Below are 20,316 nucleotides of genomic sequence, written 5' to 3' on the forward strand. Positions count from 1 at the left end.
ATCTGGCTGCCTCCACATTAAAAGATAGAAGGGCCTGGAACCTGATATTCCGAAAGGCAAAAGATCAAGGATTGCAACCAAGAATAAACTACCCAGCTAAGTTTAGCATCTTTTTCCATGGAAGAAGATGGTCATTCAATGAAATAGAGGAATTCCATATGTTTCTAAGAAAAAAACCAGACTTAAATAAAAAATTTGATCTACATCCACAAGACTGAAGAGAAACAGAAAAAGGTACACAGAACCCTTGAGAACTATATCTCTGTTGTGGGTATATAGAAAGTTCGCATGGATAATTTGATTTTACTTATATAAAAGGAAAAAAAAAGGAGGGGGTGTGGTAAAGGGAAGGGGGTAGTATCAGAAAAAGGGGAGGATGTGATAAAAAGAGGGAAACTACATCCCAGGAAGAGGCATAGAAAATACACCATATCTGAGGGAATTTAGAGAGGGGGAGAAACATTGTGTGAATCTTACTCTCATCAGAGTAGGCTCAAAGAGTAAATAATTGACATATTTGTTTTTCAGAAAATTCTCTCTCACCTCATTATAAGGGTGAAAAGGAAAAAGGAACAGGAAAAGGGAAATAAGGGAAGGGTACAAGAAAGGGGAAGGGACTTAAAAGGAGGGGGGAGGGATACTAAAAAGGGAGGGCTGCACGTCACAAGTGGGGTCCATAAAATAAATAATGGGGAAAGGGTTCAGGGGGACAAGGAAAAAAAAACATAATCAGGGGATAACATGATGGCAGGAAATACAGAATTAGTAATTTTAGCTGTAAATGTGAATGGGATGAACACTCCCATTAAACGGAGGCAGATAGCAGACTGGATCAAAAGTTAGAATCCTACAATATGTTGTTTACAGGAAACACACTTAAATCAGGGAGATACATACAGAGTAAAGGTAAAAGGTCGAGCAGAATCTATTATGCTTCAGGTAAAGCCAAAAAAGCAGGGGTAGCCAATCTTATCTCAGATCAAGCAAAATCAGAAATTGATCTAATTAAAAGAGATAAGGAAGAAAACTATATCCTGCTAAAAGGTAGCATAGATAATGAAGCCATATCAATACTAAACATATATGCACCAAGTGGGATAGCATCTAACTTCCTAAAGGAAAAGTTAAGAGAGTTGCAAGAAGAAATAGACAGCAAAACTATAATACTGGGAGATCTCAACCTTGCACTCTCAGAATTGAATAAATCAAACCACAAAACAAATAAGAAAGAAATTAAAGAGGTAAATAGAACATTAGAAAAACTAGGTATGATAGAACTTTGGAGAAAGCTGAATGGTGATCGAAAGGAGTATACTTTCTTCTCAGCAGTTCATGAAACCTATACAAAAATTGGCCATATATTGGGACATAAAGATCTCAAAATTAAATGCAGGAAGGCAGAAATAATAAATGCCTTCTTCTCAGATCACAATGCAATAAAAACAATATTCAATAAGAAGTTAGGGGTAAATAGACCAAAAAGTAATTGGAAACTAAATAATCTCATCTTAAAGAATGACTGGGTGAAAGAGCAAATTATAGAAACAATTAATAATTTCACCCAAGATAATGACAAGAATGAGACATCATACCAAAATTTGTGGGATGCAGCTAAAACGGCAATAAGGGGAAATTTTATATCTTTAGAAGCTAATTTGAATAAAATAGAGAAATAGAAGATTAATGAATTGGGCCTGCAACTTAAAAAGCTAGCAAAAGACCAAATTAAAAACCCCCAACCAAAAACTAAACTTGAAATTCTAAAATTAAAAGGAGAAATCAATAATATTGAAAGTAAAAAAAACTATTGAATTAATAAATAAAACCAAAAGTTGGTTTTATGAAAAAGCCAATAAAATAGATAAACCTTTGGTAAATCTGATCAGAAAAAGGAAAGAGGAAAATCAAATTGTTAGTCTTAAAAATGAAAAGAGGGATCTTTCCACCAATGAAGAGTAAATTAGAGAAATAATGAGTTACTTTACCCAACTTTATGCCAATAAATTTGATAACTTAAGTGAAATGGATGACGACCTCAAAAATATAGGCTTCCTAGATTAACAGAGGAGGAGATAAACTGCTTAAATAGTCCCATTTCAGAAAAAGAAATAGACCAAACTATTAATCAACTCCCCAGGAAAAAATGCCCAGGACCAGGTGGATTTACATGTGAATTCTACCAAACATTTAAAGAATAACTAACTCCAATGCTATATAAACTATTTGAAAAAATAGGGATTGAAGGAGTCCTATCAAACTCCTTTTATGACACAGACATGGTACTGATACCTAAACCAGGTAGGTTGAAAAATGAGAAAGAAAACTATAGACCAATCTCTTTAATAAATATTGATGCTAAAATCTTAAATAAGATATTAGCAAAAAGACTTCAGAAAATCATCCCCAGCATAATACACTATGATCAAGTCAGATTTATACCAGGAATGCAGGGCTGGTTTAATATTAGGAAAACTATTAGTATAATTGACCATATTTATAATGAAATTAATAAAAACCCTATGATCATCTCAATAGATGCAGAAAAAGCATTTGATAAAATACAACATCCATTCCTACTAAAAACGCTTGAGAGTATAGGAATAAATGGACTATTCCTTAAAATAGTCAGGAGCATATATTTAAGACCGTCAGTAAGCATAATATGCAATAGAAATAAACTACAACCTTTCCCAGTAAGATCAGGAGTGAAACAAGGTTGCCCACTATCACCATTACTATTCAGTATTGTATTAGAAATGCTAGCCTCGGCAATAAGAGTCAAGAAAGAGATTAAAGAAATAAGAGTAGGTAATGAGGAAATCAAACTGTCACTCTTTGCAGATGATATGATGATATACATAGAGAACCCCAGAGATTCTAATAAAAAGTTATTAGAAATAATTCACAACTTTAGCAAAGTTGCTAGATACACAATAAATCCACATAAATCCTCAGCATTTTTATACATCACCAACAAAATGCAACAGCAAGAGATACAAAGAGAAATTCCATTCAAAACAAATGTCAAAAGTATAAAATATTTGGGAATCCATCTACCAAAGAAAAGTCAGGAAATTATATGAGCAAAATTACAAAACACTTGCTACAAAAATAAAATCAGATTTAAATAATTGGAAAGACATTCAGTGCTTGTGGATAGGCCAAGCAAATAAAGATGACAAAGAATAAAGATGATAAAGATACTCCCCAAACTAATCTATTTATTTAGTGCTATACCAATCAGACTCCCAAGAAACTATTTTAATGACCTAGAAAAAATAACAACAAAATTCATATGGAAGAACAAAAGGTCGAGAATTTCAAGGGAAGTAATGAAAAAAAAGTCAGATGAAGGTAGTCTAGCTGTACCTGATCTAAAGCTATATTATAAAGCAGCAGTCACCAAAACCATTTGATACTGGCTAAGACATAGACTAGTCAATCAGTGGAACAGATTAGGTACACAGGACAAAAAAGGGTACAACTATAGCAATCTAGTGTTTGACAAACCCAAAGATACCATCATTTGGGATAAGAATTCATTATTTGAAAAAAAACTGTTGGGAAAACTGGAAATTAGTATGGCAGAAATTAGATATGGATCCACACTTAACACCATATACCAAGATAAGATCAAAATGGGTCCATGATTTAGACATAAAGAATGACATCATAAATAGATTAGAGGAACAGAGGATACTCTACCTCTCAGACCTATGGAGGAGGAAGGAATTTATGACCAAAGGAGAACTAGAGATCATTATTGATCACAAAATAGAAGATTTTGATTACATCAAATTAAAAAGCTTTTGTACAAACAAAACTAATGCAAACAAGATTAGAAGGGAAATAACAAATTGGGAAAATATTTTTACAGTTAAAGGTTCCGATAAAGGTCTCATTTCCAAAATATATAGAGAACTGACCCTAATTTATAAGAAATCAAACCATTCTCCAATTGATAAATGGTCAAAGGATATGAACAGACAATTTTCAGATGATGAAATTGAAACTATATCCACTCATATGAAAGAGTGTTCCAAATCACTACTGATTAGGGAAATGCAAATTACAACAACTCTGAGATACCACTACACACCTGTCAGATTGGCTAAGATGACAAGAACAAATATTGATGAATGTTGGAGGGGATGTGGGAAAACTGGGACACTAATGCATTGTTGGTGGAGTTATGAAAGAATCCAGCCATTCTGGAGAGCAATTTGGAACTATGCCCAAAAAGTTATCAAACTGTGCATACTCTTTGATCCAGCAGTGCTACTACTGGACTTATATCCCAAAGAAATACTAAAGTTGAGAAAGGGACCTTTATGTGCCAAAATGTTTATGGCAGCTCTTTTTGTAGTGGCTAGAAACTGGAAAATGAATGGATGTCCATCAATTGAAGAATGGTTGGGTAAATTATGGTGTATAAATGTTATGGAATATTATTGCTCTGTAAGAAATGACCAGCAGGATGAATACAGAGACGTTTGGAGCATGAACTGATGCTGAGTGAAATGAGCAGAACCAGATCACTATATACTTCAACTGTATGAAGATATATTCTGATAGAAGTGGATATCATCACATAAAGAAGATCCAACTCACTTCCAGTTGATCAATGATGGACAGAAACAACTACACCCAGAGAAGGAACACTGGGAATTGAATGTAAACTGTTAGCACTACTGTCTTTCTACCCAGGTTACTTATACCTACGGAATCTAATACTTAACGTGCAACAAGAAAATTGGATTTACACACATATATTGTATCTAGGTTATACTGTTACACATTTAATATATATGGGATTGCCTGTCATCTAGGGGAGGGAGTAGAGGGAGGGAGGGGAAATTTTGGAAAAATGAATACAAGGGATAATGTTATAAAAAAAATTATTCATGCATATGTACTGTCAAGAAAAAAAATTTATAATTATAAAATTAATAAAAAAATTTAAAAATTAAAAAAAAAATAAAGCTGCTAAGTAACAAATGGTCTCATAGATCTTGAAGTATGGAGCAAAGATTCCACACTTCGGGCTTTTGGCAATCAGCTCAAATCTGTCGATACTCTCTGTCTTGATTTTCCCATGAGGGAATAGTAATAATATTAATCTATTTTTGAAGGTATCCTGTGATGATTTCCTGTATACCTTGTGAAATTTAAGGGGCCATATAAATTTGAGGTATTGATATTATTATTATGTATCATGTGCTCTGAACAAAGTTTTTTGGATTGATCTCTAAAGATGTTTGAAATATATGGGAGACATAATAAGAGTAAGAAGTTTTATGTATGTTCTTTTCCAGTTCTATCATGTATATGGAAAGGCTCATTTTATTTCATATTTGTTAAGGTAAGAACTAAAAAAAAATCTACAAATGGTGGGAAAAAGAGAGGAGTGAGTTAGAAATAAAGAGATTTCAAAACTTGCCTAGTAGCGTTCTGGAAAATATTCTCTTTCCAAAAAAGTTAAATAAAACTTCAGTTCTTTCATTCACACATTTCTGCCTTGAACATTAAGCCTCTACTCTTTGGCCATACAAGGATCTAGGCAACAGGAAAGATAAGATGATGAATAATGTATGATCCCCTCCATCAAGGAGCTTACAATACTTGAGGATTGAGGTATTTCAGTCAATGAAATGTTGCAGATAACTCAAAATTAACCAGAAAACACTTTTTGACCTCATGTCATTTAATATCTTCTTAAAGCCTAAGGGTATGTGTACCTGTTTGAATACCTACAGCATAAGCTTCCCTGCCTTTTAATGGATTGTGTTCCAAAAGATCACTTTTAATTCAGATGTTTGAATCCATAGAATATTTTCCTATCAAAATAATGTTAGATGTCATGATTAGTATGCCAGGTGGGTCTGTAAAATTCTGTTTAACTCAAAATGTATCTGAAATATAATACTGTACTAAATCAGAGCGACAACCATGAACATATCTTTCCCTACTCTAAGTGAGAGCCATGGAACGGAGAAAAGTAGATGGAGACAGGCTGGAAGAAAAGTGATAGAGACTAAGAAATTAGATTAAGACTGAGGGACTTAATTACAAAACACTTGCCACAAAAATAAAGTCAGATTTAAATAATTGGAAAGACATTTAGTGCTCTTGGATAGGCCGAGCGAATATAATAAAGATGACAATACTCCCCAAACTAATCTATTTATTTAGTGCTATACCAATCAGACTCCCAAGAAACTATTTTAATGACCTAGAAAAAAAAACAACAAAATTCATATGGAAGAATAAAAGGTTGAGAATTGCAAGGGAACTAATGAAAAAAAAAAAGTCAGATGAAGGTGGTCTAGGTGTACCTGATCTAAAGCTATATTATATAGCAGCAGTCACCAAAACCATTTGGTACTGGCTAAGAAATAGACCAGTCGATTAGTGGAACAGATTAGATACAAAGGACAAAAAAAGGGTACATCTACAGCAATCTAGTCTTTGACAAACCCAAAGATACCAACATTAGGGATAAAAATTCATTATTTGGAAAAAACTGTTAGGAAAACTGGAAATTAGTATGGCAGAAATTAGATATGGATCCACACTTAACACCATATACCAAGATAAGATCAAAATACGTCCATGATTTAGGCATAAAGAATGAGATCATAAATAGATTAGAGGAACAGAGGATAGTCTACCTCTCAGACCTGTGGAGGAGGAAGGAATTTATGACTAGAGGTGAATTAGAGATCATTATTGATCACAAAATAGAAGAGTTTGATTACATCAAACTAAAAAGTTTCTGTACAAACAATACTAATGCAAACAAGATTAGAAGGGAAGTAACAAATTGGGAAAATATTTTTACAGTTAAAGGTTCCAATAAAGGTCTCATTTCCAAAATATATAGAGAACTGACCCTAATTTATAAGAAATCAAACCATTCTCTAATTGATAAATGGTCAAAGGATATGAACAGACAATTCTCAGATGATGATATTGAAATTATATCCACTCATATGAAAGAGTGTTCCAAATCACTACTAATCAGAGAAATGCAAGTTAAGACAACTCTGAGATACCACTACACACTTGTCAAATTGGCTAAGATGACAGGAACAAATATTGATGAATGTTGGAGGGGATGTGGGAAAACTGGGACACTAATACATTGTTGGTGGAGTTGTGAAAGAATCCAACCATTCTGGAGAGCAATTTGGAACTATGCCCAAAAAGTTATCAAACTGTGCATACCCTTTGATCCAGTATTGCTGCTATTGGGCTTATATCCCAAAGAAATACTGAGGAGGGGAAAGGGACCTGTATGTGCCAAAATGTTTGTGGCAGCTCTTTTTGTAGTGGCTAGAAACTGGAAGATGAATGGATGTCCATCAATTGGAGAATGGTTGGGTAAATTATGTTATATGAAGGTTATGGAATATTATTGCTCTGTAAGAAATAACCAGCAGGAGGAATACAGAGAGGCTTGGAGAGACTTACATCAACTGATGCTGTGTGAAATGAATAGAACCAGAAGATCGCTGTACACTTCAATGTTGTATGAAGAAGTATTCTGATGGAAGTAGATATCTTCAACATAAAGAAGATCCAACTCACTTCCAGTTGATCAATGATGGACAGAAATAACTACACCCAGAGAAGGAACACTGGGAAGTGAATGTAAATTGTTAGCACTACTGTCTATCTACCCAGGTTACTTATACCTATGGAATCTAATACTTAATGTGCAACAAGAAAATGGGATTTACACACATATATTGTATCTAGGTTATATTGTAACACATGTAAAAAATATGGGATTGCCTGTCATCAAGGGGAGGGAGTAGAGGGAGGGAGGGGATAATTTGGAAAAATGAAAATAAGGGATAATATTATTTAAAAATTACTCATGCATATATAATGTCAAAAAATTTTATTAAAAAAAAAAGACTGAGGGACTTGAAGTTCTTAGCCTGAGCTCATTGGTCACTCTTATCCTTTTTTTCCTCAATGATTCAAGAAAATAGGAGAAAATCTTATTTTGAGCAAAGTCTTCCCACAGGTCTTAACACCTGAGCTGAGCCTTAAGGAAAGTTAAAGATTCTAATGGAGAGAGCAAGATGGAAGTTAGGCAAACAAGGTAGGCAGACTACTCTAAAGTAAGAGGCAAGAGATTGAATACCAAGTTTAAGAAATAGCAAGTAAACAACTTCTGCTATAACAGAGAGGGCATGAAGAAGATTAATGTGAAATAAATCTGAAAAAGTAAGCTGAGGACAGACTACAGAAGCTTTTAAATGTCAAGCCAATGAGTTTGTACTCTCTCTCAAAAGCAATAGAAAGCCATTGAAGCTTCTTGAACAAGGAAAATTAAGATTAGATCTATGATTTAGGCAGCTAAATAGTAGGTATAAATGGATTTATATCTCTTATTTTGGAAGCTCTGTGTAAAATAGATTAGAAAAAGGATAGACTGAAAGCAATGGGATTATTGCAATATTTGGGTTAGAAGTGAGTAGTTATGGAATTAGAGAATAATCATATTAGTGGAGAGAAGATGACATAAGAAATCATAATTATAATTGATAAGATTTGGCAAATGATTATATATGGGGAAAGAGAGAAAGAAAAAAGTGAATAATGTCTATCACTTTGCAAACCTACTTGACTGGAAGAATAGTAAGCCCTTCAAAAGAAATAGAAATTATTTCAAAACAAATGTATCCAAGATCAGAAGGAAAACAGAAAATTGGAGGAAGGGGGATTTTATAAACAGGTTATCAGATAAAGGGTTCATATTTAAAATAGGTAGAGTTTTATCAAATTTATAAGAATAAGAATCATTACCCAATTAATAAAAGGTCAAAAGATATAAAAAGGTAGTTTTACAAAGAAAAAATCAGTACAATTTATAGTAATATGAAAAAATGCTCAATCATTATTGATTAGAGAAATGAGGATTTAAAAAGCTTTGAGACATCATTTTACACCAACCAGATTGACTAAAATGATAGAAGGGGAAAGTAACAGATCATAAAGACGATATAGAATAATTAGGACATTTAAGTCATTGTTGAAATTGTGAACTGACCCAACTATTTTGGGGGAAAATCTAGAATTATGTCTAAAGAGCTATTAAACTATATTTATCCTTTGATCCAACAAAACCATCACTTGATCTATGTACAAAGATGATTATGGAAACAGGAAAAGAATTTATATGTTCCAAAATGTTTATAGCAGCTTCATCAATTGGAGAATGACTAAGTTGTAGTATATGAGTGTGATAGAATACTATTATGCTATAAAAACAATAAGCTCAATGATTTTAGAAAAACATGGAAAAAGACAATGAAGATTGAAATAAGGAGAGCAAAGAGAACACTGTATATAGTAACAGCAATATTGTTTTAAGAATGACTTTGAGCAAATAATTTATGTTGTATATTATAAATATCCAAATTAACTATAAAGGACATATGAAGAAAGACATACCTATTTGTGTCTAGTGATAGCCATGTCTAAGGGTGAGGGGAACAAAAAAATGGGGGGAAATAGATTTATATGATAATTTTGCTGTATATTTGAAAGAGATAACAAATTGTTTATAGTAGATTTGCAATTGCCTTTTTGTTGTACTGTTTATGGAAGTGCTTGTTTTATTCCAAAAATTAAAAATAAAAGATTAAAAAAACAAAGAAATAGAGGATACTTAAAGAGGGATAAACTTGGATGGGGAAGGTGCAAAAAAACAATGAATTTTAGTTTTAACACATTATGTTTTATTATAACTATAGAATATCCATATGAAAATATCCAATAGGTAGTTGTCAAAGCACAACAGGTACTTGGAGAAAGCTTGAAGCTGGATAAACATATTACTTCCCCTTCCTTTTCCATCCTTCTCACCCCCTTCTGGTCTCTCTCCTCTTCTCTTTTTTCTCTTCCTTCCTATATGAAGAGAGATACATAGATACATACACATTTGGAATTCACAGCATTATAGAAATGATAATGTATGGGAGCTGATGAGATCACTAAAACAGAATATAGAGAAAAGAAGGTCTACAACAGAATCTTGGGGAAAATTAAAGCATCAATAACATGTTCATCAAGTTTTCTAGGTTTTATAGTTAATTCTTTGGATAATAATACCAAAATAGAAAATTATTTTGATAAATGATAAAATATCTAAATAGAATAAGATAAAATTTAATAGGGACAAATGCAAAGTCCTACACTTATGTCCAAAAAATAAATTGCCTAAATAGGGAATGGAGGCTATTAGGCTACACTGTAATTTGTATGAAAAAATCTGGAGGTTTTGATGGGATTCAAGGTGAATATTAGTCAACAAAATAAGTTGTAACAACCTTTAAAGCTTTGTGATCTTAAATTAAAATAAAAGAAATATAGTATCCGAATAAAGGAAGTTATAATCCCACTATATTCTGTCTTCATTATGCCCCACATTATATATGATATAATAACTTCATATTTTATATATGGATATGTATAAAGTAAAGAGAAAAAGCTAATCTTTGCAAAATTCTTTATATGTTATTTCATTTGATTCTCATAATATGCTTATGGGTGCTATTATTCTCATATTTATAGGTGAGAAAACTGAAGCTAAGAAAATTTAAATGGCTTGCCCAGGATCCCACAGCTAGAAACTGCCTAATGTATGATTTGAATTTGTCAGCTTAGTCCCTGCATGAAGAAGCTACAATGAAGCAGACTCTGGTTCAGTGTAAAAAATTTCCCAACGAGAGATGTCCAAAAAGTGGGAGGGTTTTGATGTGATGGGGACAGAGTACAGAGGAAAAGAGGATGATCTTCATTGCCCTTTTATGGAAAAACTTCAAACAGTTCCTGGCAAACCAGGTGCTAGATATGCTGCCCAGGGGTTTCTGTGACTCTCCTTCTAACAGCAAATATAGTATTTTCCCTCCTCGGCCTTCATAAAGCAACCACATAGCTCTTTTGAAATTTTCTAAGGTTTGAAAAAGTTTATTTATTATTGATTTATGTGTTAATATAAAACAGAAAGAAGGAAAGTCAAAATTAAGGAATTTTCTCTTCCATGTTCTGCTCTATCTCCTTTTTCTTCGGCATCTCCTTGGTTTCCAATACTTGCTACTATAAATATTTTTGTACAAAGTTGTCTTTTTTCCTTTCTCTTTGATCTCTTTGGGATACAGTGACATTGTTGGTTCCAAGGATACGCACAGTTTAATAGCTTTGAGGGCATAGTTATGAATTCTTTTCCAGAATAGCTAGACTAGTTCAGAACATTAAAGTTTTTAACCCATTTTCACATAGCTCATCTAGCATTGATCATTTTTTGTCAACTTTGCCAATCTGATGGGTATGAGGTATAACCCAGAAATTGTTTTGATTGGCATTTCTCTAGTTATCAGGGAATTTAAACTTTTTTTTAATAGGACTATGAAATTACCTCCTCTAAAATTTCCTCATCATATCCTTTGACCATTTATCAATTAAGGAATGGCTCTTATTCTTATCAATTTGTATATCTTAGAAATGAGAACTTTATCAGAGAAACTTGCTGTAAAAAAAATTCCCCCACTTAACTACTTTTCTTCTGATTTTAGTTGCAAAAGGCTTTCCTTATGCAAAAGATTTTTAATTTTATGTAATCAAAGTTCTCCATTTTATCCTTCTATAAACTTCTCTTTAATTCTTATTTGTGCATGAGTTTTTCCTCTATTCGTAGAAATGACAGGTAGTTTCTTCCTTGTTCCATTAATTTAATTATGATGTCCCCCTCTTTTTTTGTCTAAATCATGTAACTATTTGGATTTTATCTTCATGTACAGTGTAAAGTGCTGGCCTATATTTCTTCCAAAGTGTTTTCTACTTTTTCCAGAAGTTTTTGTTGGAGTGAGTCCTTAATAACTAGAATCTGGCATATATCTAACTCTAGGTTACTGTGCTCATTTGCTTCTATACATTTTCTATAAAAATCTGTGCTATTGATCAATGTTTCTGTTTCTTAACCAGTGCCAAATTATTTTGATAACTATTGTTTTATAGTACAGTTAGAGTTCTGATATTGCTGGATCTTCTTACCACTTTTCTCATTATTTTCCTTATTCACCTTTGATTCTTTGGATGAATTTTCTTATTATTTTTCCCAGCTATATTAATAATAATATTTGAGAATCTGGTATGGCATTGAATAAGTTAATGTATAGAGAATTATATTTTTATTATATTGGTCTAGACTACTCATGAGACATTAATATTTCTATTATTTAGATCTATTTTTTGCATAAAAAGTGTTTGTAGTTGTGTTCATATAGTTCCTAGGCTATATATTTTGCAGGTAATAGCAATTTTAATGAAATAGGATATAAAGGAAATATGGCACCATGGGACAGTAGAGAAAACAGTTGATTTGGAATCAAAAGATAACCTAAATTCCACTCCTCCTTTTGACATTTAGTCTCTTATCCTCTCTAATGCTCGGTTTCTTTATCTCTACTGTGAAAAGTTTGGTCTAAAAGTTTCTTTTCAGTCATTTCTAGCTCTCAATCTGTGATCCTTTGATCCTGGGTACTGATTACAAAACAGAAAAAAAATCTACAAGTAGCTACTGGTTAACCTCAGATAAATTACTAATTCGGGGGGTGGGGATCTTAGTTTTCTTTTCTATAAAATGAAGTAGCTGGATTGAATCAATAATTTTTCAAAGGTTATACCTTGATTTTTGTTAGATGGGCTATAAAATTTGAAGTATTGAATTGTTGCTGATGAGAATGTTTATATATAAACTTACTTAATATGAATCTTACTTAACAATTTTACTTACCCAGCATGGTAAGTATAGCATTCACAAAATAAATACGTATTCACTTATAGGCTAACCAAAACATGTTCAAAAAAGCAACAAAAATAGCTGCTTTTATTGGTAAAAAATTGTGCATATACAAGTTCTCCTGGCTCTGCCACAGTGTTGCCAAATAAAATGTTTAGAATGCAAAACAAAGAAGACTACCTGAGTATTTAGGCATCACTGAATTAGATTTTGAGTATTTAGATAACATTGAATTAGATTATCTCCAAAGCTCCTTTCATGGTGATAGTTAATGCATATATATATAGAGATAGATAGATATAGATATATAGACATATATAGTCAATTAGTTAAATGATAGTTAAATGAGTCCTGGAGTGGTCATATCATTCAAATTTGCACTGCATATTTCAGTTGGGATAGAACTAATTAACATATTTAATAGTTATAACTTTGAAATCATTTTTTGAATGATAATTTGAAGATAAACAGAAAAGTCGACTGAGTACATGTAATTTCAGGGGATTCATTATTCATAACTAATCAGAACCTGGCTATAATAATTTGTTTTCCTGTGGTTTTCTTTCTTCAGGTAAGGAAGAAGAGAAAATCCATTAAGGTGGGGTTTCTGACTGAGTTACAAATGATCAGAGTTTTGCTTTTAAAAGGACTATGAATTTCAATTCCACCTCTATTCCATGCATTAATGGCATCATCTAGGTCAAGACCAATCAGTCCCTAGAAGATCAAATTTATTGAAACTGAATGATGGCTCTACATTATGAGAAATTGCCTAGTCTGGTGATCCAAAGTCCCATCCTTGTGTGAAGCACCAGTTTTTTTGTTTAAGAAACAGAGCAAAGAATCAGGGCTTTCTGTCTATGGAAAAGTTCTCAACTTGTGGGGAAGAGATTCTACTGAAATGATAGCTCTCTGCTGGCCTCTCATGGATCATCAGATCAACTTCACAAAAGCAGGATTTTCTTTTCTCTTCATACTACACACTTTTTTTTTTTTTCATATTAGACTGTCTTATATGTTCCATAATACTTTAATTATAAGACTTTAACCCTCTAGGACATGAAACAGTATAGTGGATAGAGCATTGATCATGGAATTAGTTTAAAACTTACTTTAAATACTAGCAATGTAAACATGAGTCAGTCAGAGAGGTAGAGGAACTAAAAGTCAGGCAAGGAATGGTAAGGAAAGAACATTTATTAAGTGCCTATTATTTACCAGGTAGTGCTAAGTACCTCACAAAAATTATCTTATTTGATCCTCATTAAACCCTGGGACATGGGTACTATTATTATCCTCATTTACAGTTCAAAAAAAAGTGGATATAATGCTGAACCTTGAGTCAGAAAGACCAGTCTTTCTAAGATGAAATCCAGCCTCAGACAACTTACTAGCTAAGTGATCTTGGGCAAGTCATTTAATTCTGTTTGCCTTAGTTTCCTCATCTGCAAAATGAACTGGAAAAGAAAATGGCAAAACTTCAATATCTTTTTCAATAAAACTCTAAAATGGGGTCATGAAGAGTTGGATACAAGTGAAGTGACTAAACAACAATCTAATTACCAAATAACCTTTTTCAAACTCAATTTCTTCATTTATAAAATAGGGATAATAATAGAACCCACTTTACAAGGTTGTTATAAGAATAAATGTATAAGAATCAATGTTATAAGAATCAATAATATTCTTTATATATGTAAAGCAGCTTTGAAAAACCTTGAAATATTACATAAATGCTACCTATTATAACAGTTGGTTTTTTTTATTATTAACCATATTCAAAATGAATTCCAACAGGCCCTCATTGACCAAAACCTTTTCTAAGAAGTTACACTTAAAATAAGCTAAATAGGACTAGGAACACTAAAAGGTCTGTGTTTGCATTAGGACGATGAGCAGAAAAGCATAAACTATACAAGCTTCTGTCTAACCCTGAGCCAATGCCCCATACCAAACCAGTAGGTACCAAGGCCTGAATCCAGAATTTTTTTTTGCTGAGGCAATTGGAGTTGAGTGACTTGCCCAAGATCACACAGCTAAGAAGTGGTAAGTGTCTGAGGCCAGGTTCTCCTGATTTCAGGGCTGGTGCTCTATCCACTGTACCACCTAGCTGCCCCCTTGAATTCAGAATTCTTGAGTGCTTCATTTAATGGCTGATCCCACCACCAGATGTTATGATTTAGAAAATGTGCTGTTCTTCCATTCTCACATAGTTACCAGTTCACAATTTTAAAGCTGGAGGGGACTGTAGGGGCATCAAATCCAACTTCATCCTTTAGAAATGAGGAAATTGAGACTGAGAAATATTAAGTAATTTGCTTAGGGTCACACAGCGAGTAAATATCTGAGACAGCATAGCTCTTCTTGATTCCAAATCTAGAACCCTATTTATTAAGTCTCACTTCCAACATGGGGAGACTAAATAATTAATCTGTGTCTTTCCTGGAATTACTGGATCAAAAGCATCGTCATTGTTCAGTCATTTTGATTCTTCATGACCCCATTTGGGTTTTCTTGACAAAGATACTAAAGTAATTTGACCTTTCCTTCTACAGGTCATTTTACAGATGAGGAACTTAGGCAAAGAGGGTTAAATGACTTGTCCAGAGTCACACAGCTTGTAAGTGTACAAGGCTAGATTTGAAATCAAGTCTTCTTGACTCAGGTTCAGCACTCTATCCACTGCACCACCTAGTATCTATTTGAAGAGAGTACCTTTACTCCAATAGTACAATGTTTCTGACTGTGACTGATGCCTTTACTCCAATAGTACAATGTTTCTGACTGTGACTGATCAAACCAATATGAGCTCAGATTGTTCTACCACAGCTTGGGCAAAATAGTTCACCTGAACTTTTAGAGTGGAGATATCTCTAAATTTGGGTATCTCATGTTTCTTTTGAGCTGCTGCAATTCTGCTTTGCTTATAGAGCACAGAACCTTCTTTAATACAGGATGCCACAGAACAGTGGTCCTTTGCCAGTGTTTCCCATGTCTCACAATTTATTCTAAGTCTCTTAAGAAAGCTCTTAAGAGAGTCCTTGTTTTGCTTCTTCTGATCACTGTGGGAGTGCCTGCCTCATGTGAATTCTTTGTAAAATAGTCTTATATTTAGTTTCAGCTACCTTATATACAAATGAATGTCCAGTTACTTATATTCTATTTTAGAGATGAGCCAGATCTATGAGAAGTTCCAAGCATACAGGTATATGTAACTGTTTATTCCTTTGATTAATTCTGGGTGGAAAGAGCAAAATAATATTACACATAAATATGCCTAGTTGTTCCTCTGGAACTCCATTATCTCAAGGTCACAACTACCATTCAGAGAAATACAACTTATTCACAGAGAAAGGGTTTTCCAATAGGTAGGATCTCAGAGCTTTTCTGATTGGAGCAGATACATACTAACTACCCTCTATGGCTATGCAGGAGATAGTGGGTCTGGAGAACAATATATTACCTATTCTCTGAAAACCATTGCAACTTTTGCAAGACTTCTCAGTAAAGTCAAACGCTTAACTACCATACTACTCATGACAAACCCAGGACTTGGTCCTTTTTTTTTTTTTTTTTGATAAATAAGATCATGTATGTCCAGCAATACTACCTAATAGTTAAACAAATACCTAAAAAAAAAATGACAAGGAGTTTACATTCTACAAATAACAGCCAGTATGGTACTAAATAAAAATTATTGGCTGGTGAATTTTGTCAAGCTGGTCAGCTAAGCATTTTTTTCATACATTTAATTTTTCCTCATACATATTTATTAGGCTAATCTTATTGCTGAGGTCTTCTAATATTCTGGGGTTTAATGATATTAACACAATGTCTATTATCCATATGATGACATGTTGTGGTTGGATGACTAGTCTATTGAGTTAATATACAATAATAGGTAATTGCATAGTGTTTTAAAGCTTGAATATATTTCATATTTTCACATGGATACTTTACATATATTATCTTATTTAATCAACGTAACACAACAAATAGAGTCTTAGATTTGGAATCAGGAAGTTGTGTAATTCTGGATCACACTTAACTTCTCTATGACTCAGTTTCCTCATCTGTAAAACAAAGGATTTGGACTCAATGGCTCATAGGATCCTTTCCAGTTTTGAAACTATGAGACTACGTATCAGAGGTATATATCAATGTGTCCATATGTCAAGTGAGTTAGACTCAGAACTACATAAAAGAAAAGCAACAGGTGGGGTTGCATTGGGGAAATTGTGAAGAGTTTTTAAAGAGTGCCAAATTCCTTCCTAATGTAAACAAAGTGTTCTTCTGGCCATAATCTGGAAATCTAAAATTTTAAATATCATTGTTTCCTAGGATTCCAAGATGTGGATGATCCAAAAGCCAACAGAAAACCCATGGTGGGTACATGAATGCTTCAGCATGTTTACAGTGATGATCTAAACTAGTAATAATAACATAATCAAGGTGTCTGCATGGCACCTTCTTTGTAGTCATTCATTATCTCCTTTCAAGGACCTGAAGATTACTTTTTTCACTCAAAATTGGAAGTTAGAAGATAAGGATCTCTCCTCCCCCAAGCTCTTGCCAACTCTGCTCTTCATGCAGAATCAAAACAATGAGCAATTCTTCTCCATTAATGAGGAGAATCTTACATAACAATAAGACAGGACAGAGGAAAGGAAAGAGGACAGAATGAAGGACAGAGGACAGAAGAAAGGGAAGGCAAGGGGAAAAGAAAGCAAAGAAGATATTGAAGTTGGCAATCTGCTAAGAATTATTATCACAGGGCCTAGCACATAGTAAGTGCTTAATAAGTATTGATGTATAAATTCATGATTCTATGGCTTGGATCTGTACAATAAAGCAAGATTTGGGATAAAGATGAAGGGGAAGAGGGAAAGCAAAGCTCTCCCAAGTTGGGAGAGAGCAAGGAAAACTGCTGAAATTCATAAAGAGTACAGAAATTCTTAATTATATCTCTGTAAAAACAATATAGTGATTTTGATATTGAAGATGAATAATGTAACTACACTTGTGGGGAGGGGATGACACAGGGGCACTCAATATATTCTTCTTTGGCATCAAAAGCTCCATATGTCATTACTTAGAAATAGGTTAACAAATAGAATAACCCAAGAGCATCTGGTTTGGGGCACACTCTGTTTCTGTCAACATGAACCACTTTCTAGCTTAAGGGAAAGTTTTATAAACTTGTTATCATGTTTTAAAATTTCTACCTCCTCTCATGAAATGAAACATAAAATAGAAAGAAAACATTTAAAGTGTTCTTTGATAGTAGACAGAGACAGGCATTATCAAATAATCTGGCTGTGGTTACAAATATATACTAATATTTAAACATACTAATCTGCAGGCTTATACCTAAAGGCTATTATTTACTTTTTACATTAAAGAGCTTTACATCATGCACACATAATAAAGGAATGGAAAGTCTGAATCTCTCTACAAATGGGATACCTTGTCACCTCCTGAGCTGTGGTTTTTTTTTTTTTTTTTTTACTACCACTCCTCCTCCCTCTCTTTCTAAGTACTTGGGAAATTAAAATTTACTCTTACAGAATAGGTCAGGCTGAATTTTTAATTATAACAAAGTCATTGCCTGCATTTCTCAATTCTAGACTTTTGTGTCAGAACTTTTGGTTGATGGAAATAAAATATTCTTTAATATTGACCACTTTACTACACACACACACACACACACACACACACACACGCTCACACAAATGTAAATATATAACATGTAGAAATTCATATATATGTCCTCAAGCTCTTCCCCAGCTACCCAAGTAGGCTACAGGGCATTGGAGGGAGAACAGAGGTATTGCCTAATGTTTAGTAGATTAATATCATTTCTCATCCCAGGGCCCTCCTTTTTTAACCAATGTGCAAACATTGACTGCTCCTCATAAGAAACTTGAAGCTTTGCTATGTTGATTAACTTTCTTCTGTTTGTGTTTGTGTCCTTCTTATCTGAGAATCACACTTTATTTGAATAAAATTTTAATAAGTTCAGCTGTTACAACAACAAAAAGAATAGAACATAATCTTAAAATAGAAAAAAATGAGACATTAAGCAAAAAGCAATTAATAACAAAGAAACATTTAAATTGGACCAAAAAGAATTTTGAATGAAAACAAATTATTTGAATATTTTTAATAAACTTTTTAAACAAGACCATTGAAATTTCCCATTTTAAAAATATTTATCCTATTCTTTTCCTGTTTGTGAGTTTTCTACACATTGGTATCCTTGAGATATTACAGAATCAGAAAAAGGAAGAGCGCGTAACATGTTATTTAAGATCCCTTTCAGATATGTGATTCAATGAAAGCAGTAGATGGCTCCTCCATTTGGTGATATAAGGAATGACAAGAATAAGAATGGCATAGGATAAGGAAATGTGGAAGAATGAGGACTTACATTAATGAAGGGAATAGGCACACCAGTGAAATCACAGCATGTTATCTTAGAAAGAGTGCCAGGTTTAAAATCAGAAGAGCTGAATTCAAATACTTATTCTGCTACTTTCTATGACCTCAAGCAATGAACAATCTTTAATTTAAACATGCTAATCAGAAGGCTTATATCTAAAGGCTATTATTTACTTTAAAACCATAAAACCTGTTTCCTCATTTGTAGAAAAATGGAGATAGAACCTGACAATGGTAAAAAGTATGAATGTGGAGTCAAAAAACTTGGCTGTGAATCCTAGCTCTACTACTTCCTATCTGTGGACCCTTTAAAAAAAATCTCAATCTATTGGAACCTAAATTTCATTTGTAAAATTAGAGGTTAAGGCTAAAAAATCTCTAAACTCACTTTCAGGTCTAAATTGTATATATATATATTTTACTTACATATAGCCCATTCCAAGCAAAATACTCATTATTTTGATAGCTTGTTAATTTTATCTTATTTTATTCATATATCTAGTTTGAATCATTTCTCTACTCAAAACCCTGCAATGATGCTAGATTGTCTTCCAAGGAAAGTCATTTAAGGTCTTTCAAAATCTGGCACAGCTGCCCTTCTGCAATTATAATATCCCACTTCTTCATCTTTAAGATTCTGCTCAATTAGGCTGTTCACCATTCACTAGAAGCTGACCTGAACACTCTTACATTGTGCTTTTACTCACCTTCCCTCATCACTTAGCCTGCTAATAAACTCCTGTGTACCATTTAAAGTCCAATTCAAACAATCTCCTCATCTATTCATCAGGGAATAACTGGACAAGTTGTGGTATATGAATATAATGAAATGTTATTGTGCTTTTAGAAATGACAAGCAAGCTGATTTCAGAAAACCCTGTAAAGACTTATCTGAACTGAAGCTGAGTGAAGTGAGCAGAACCAGGAAAACACTGTATCAGCAACTTTGTGCAAAGATCAATTATAATTAGCTTAGTTATTCTCAGCAATACAGTTATCCAATACAAGTTTAAAAGATTCCTTATGGAAAATGCTAGTCACAGAGAAAGAACTGATGT

The sequence above is a fragment of the Sminthopsis crassicaudata genome, chromosome 1, assembly GCF_048593235.1.
Source record: "Sminthopsis crassicaudata isolate SCR6 chromosome 1, ASM4859323v1, whole genome shotgun sequence".
NCBI lineage: Eukaryota > Metazoa > Chordata > Mammalia > Dasyuromorphia > Dasyuridae > Sminthopsis > Sminthopsis crassicaudata.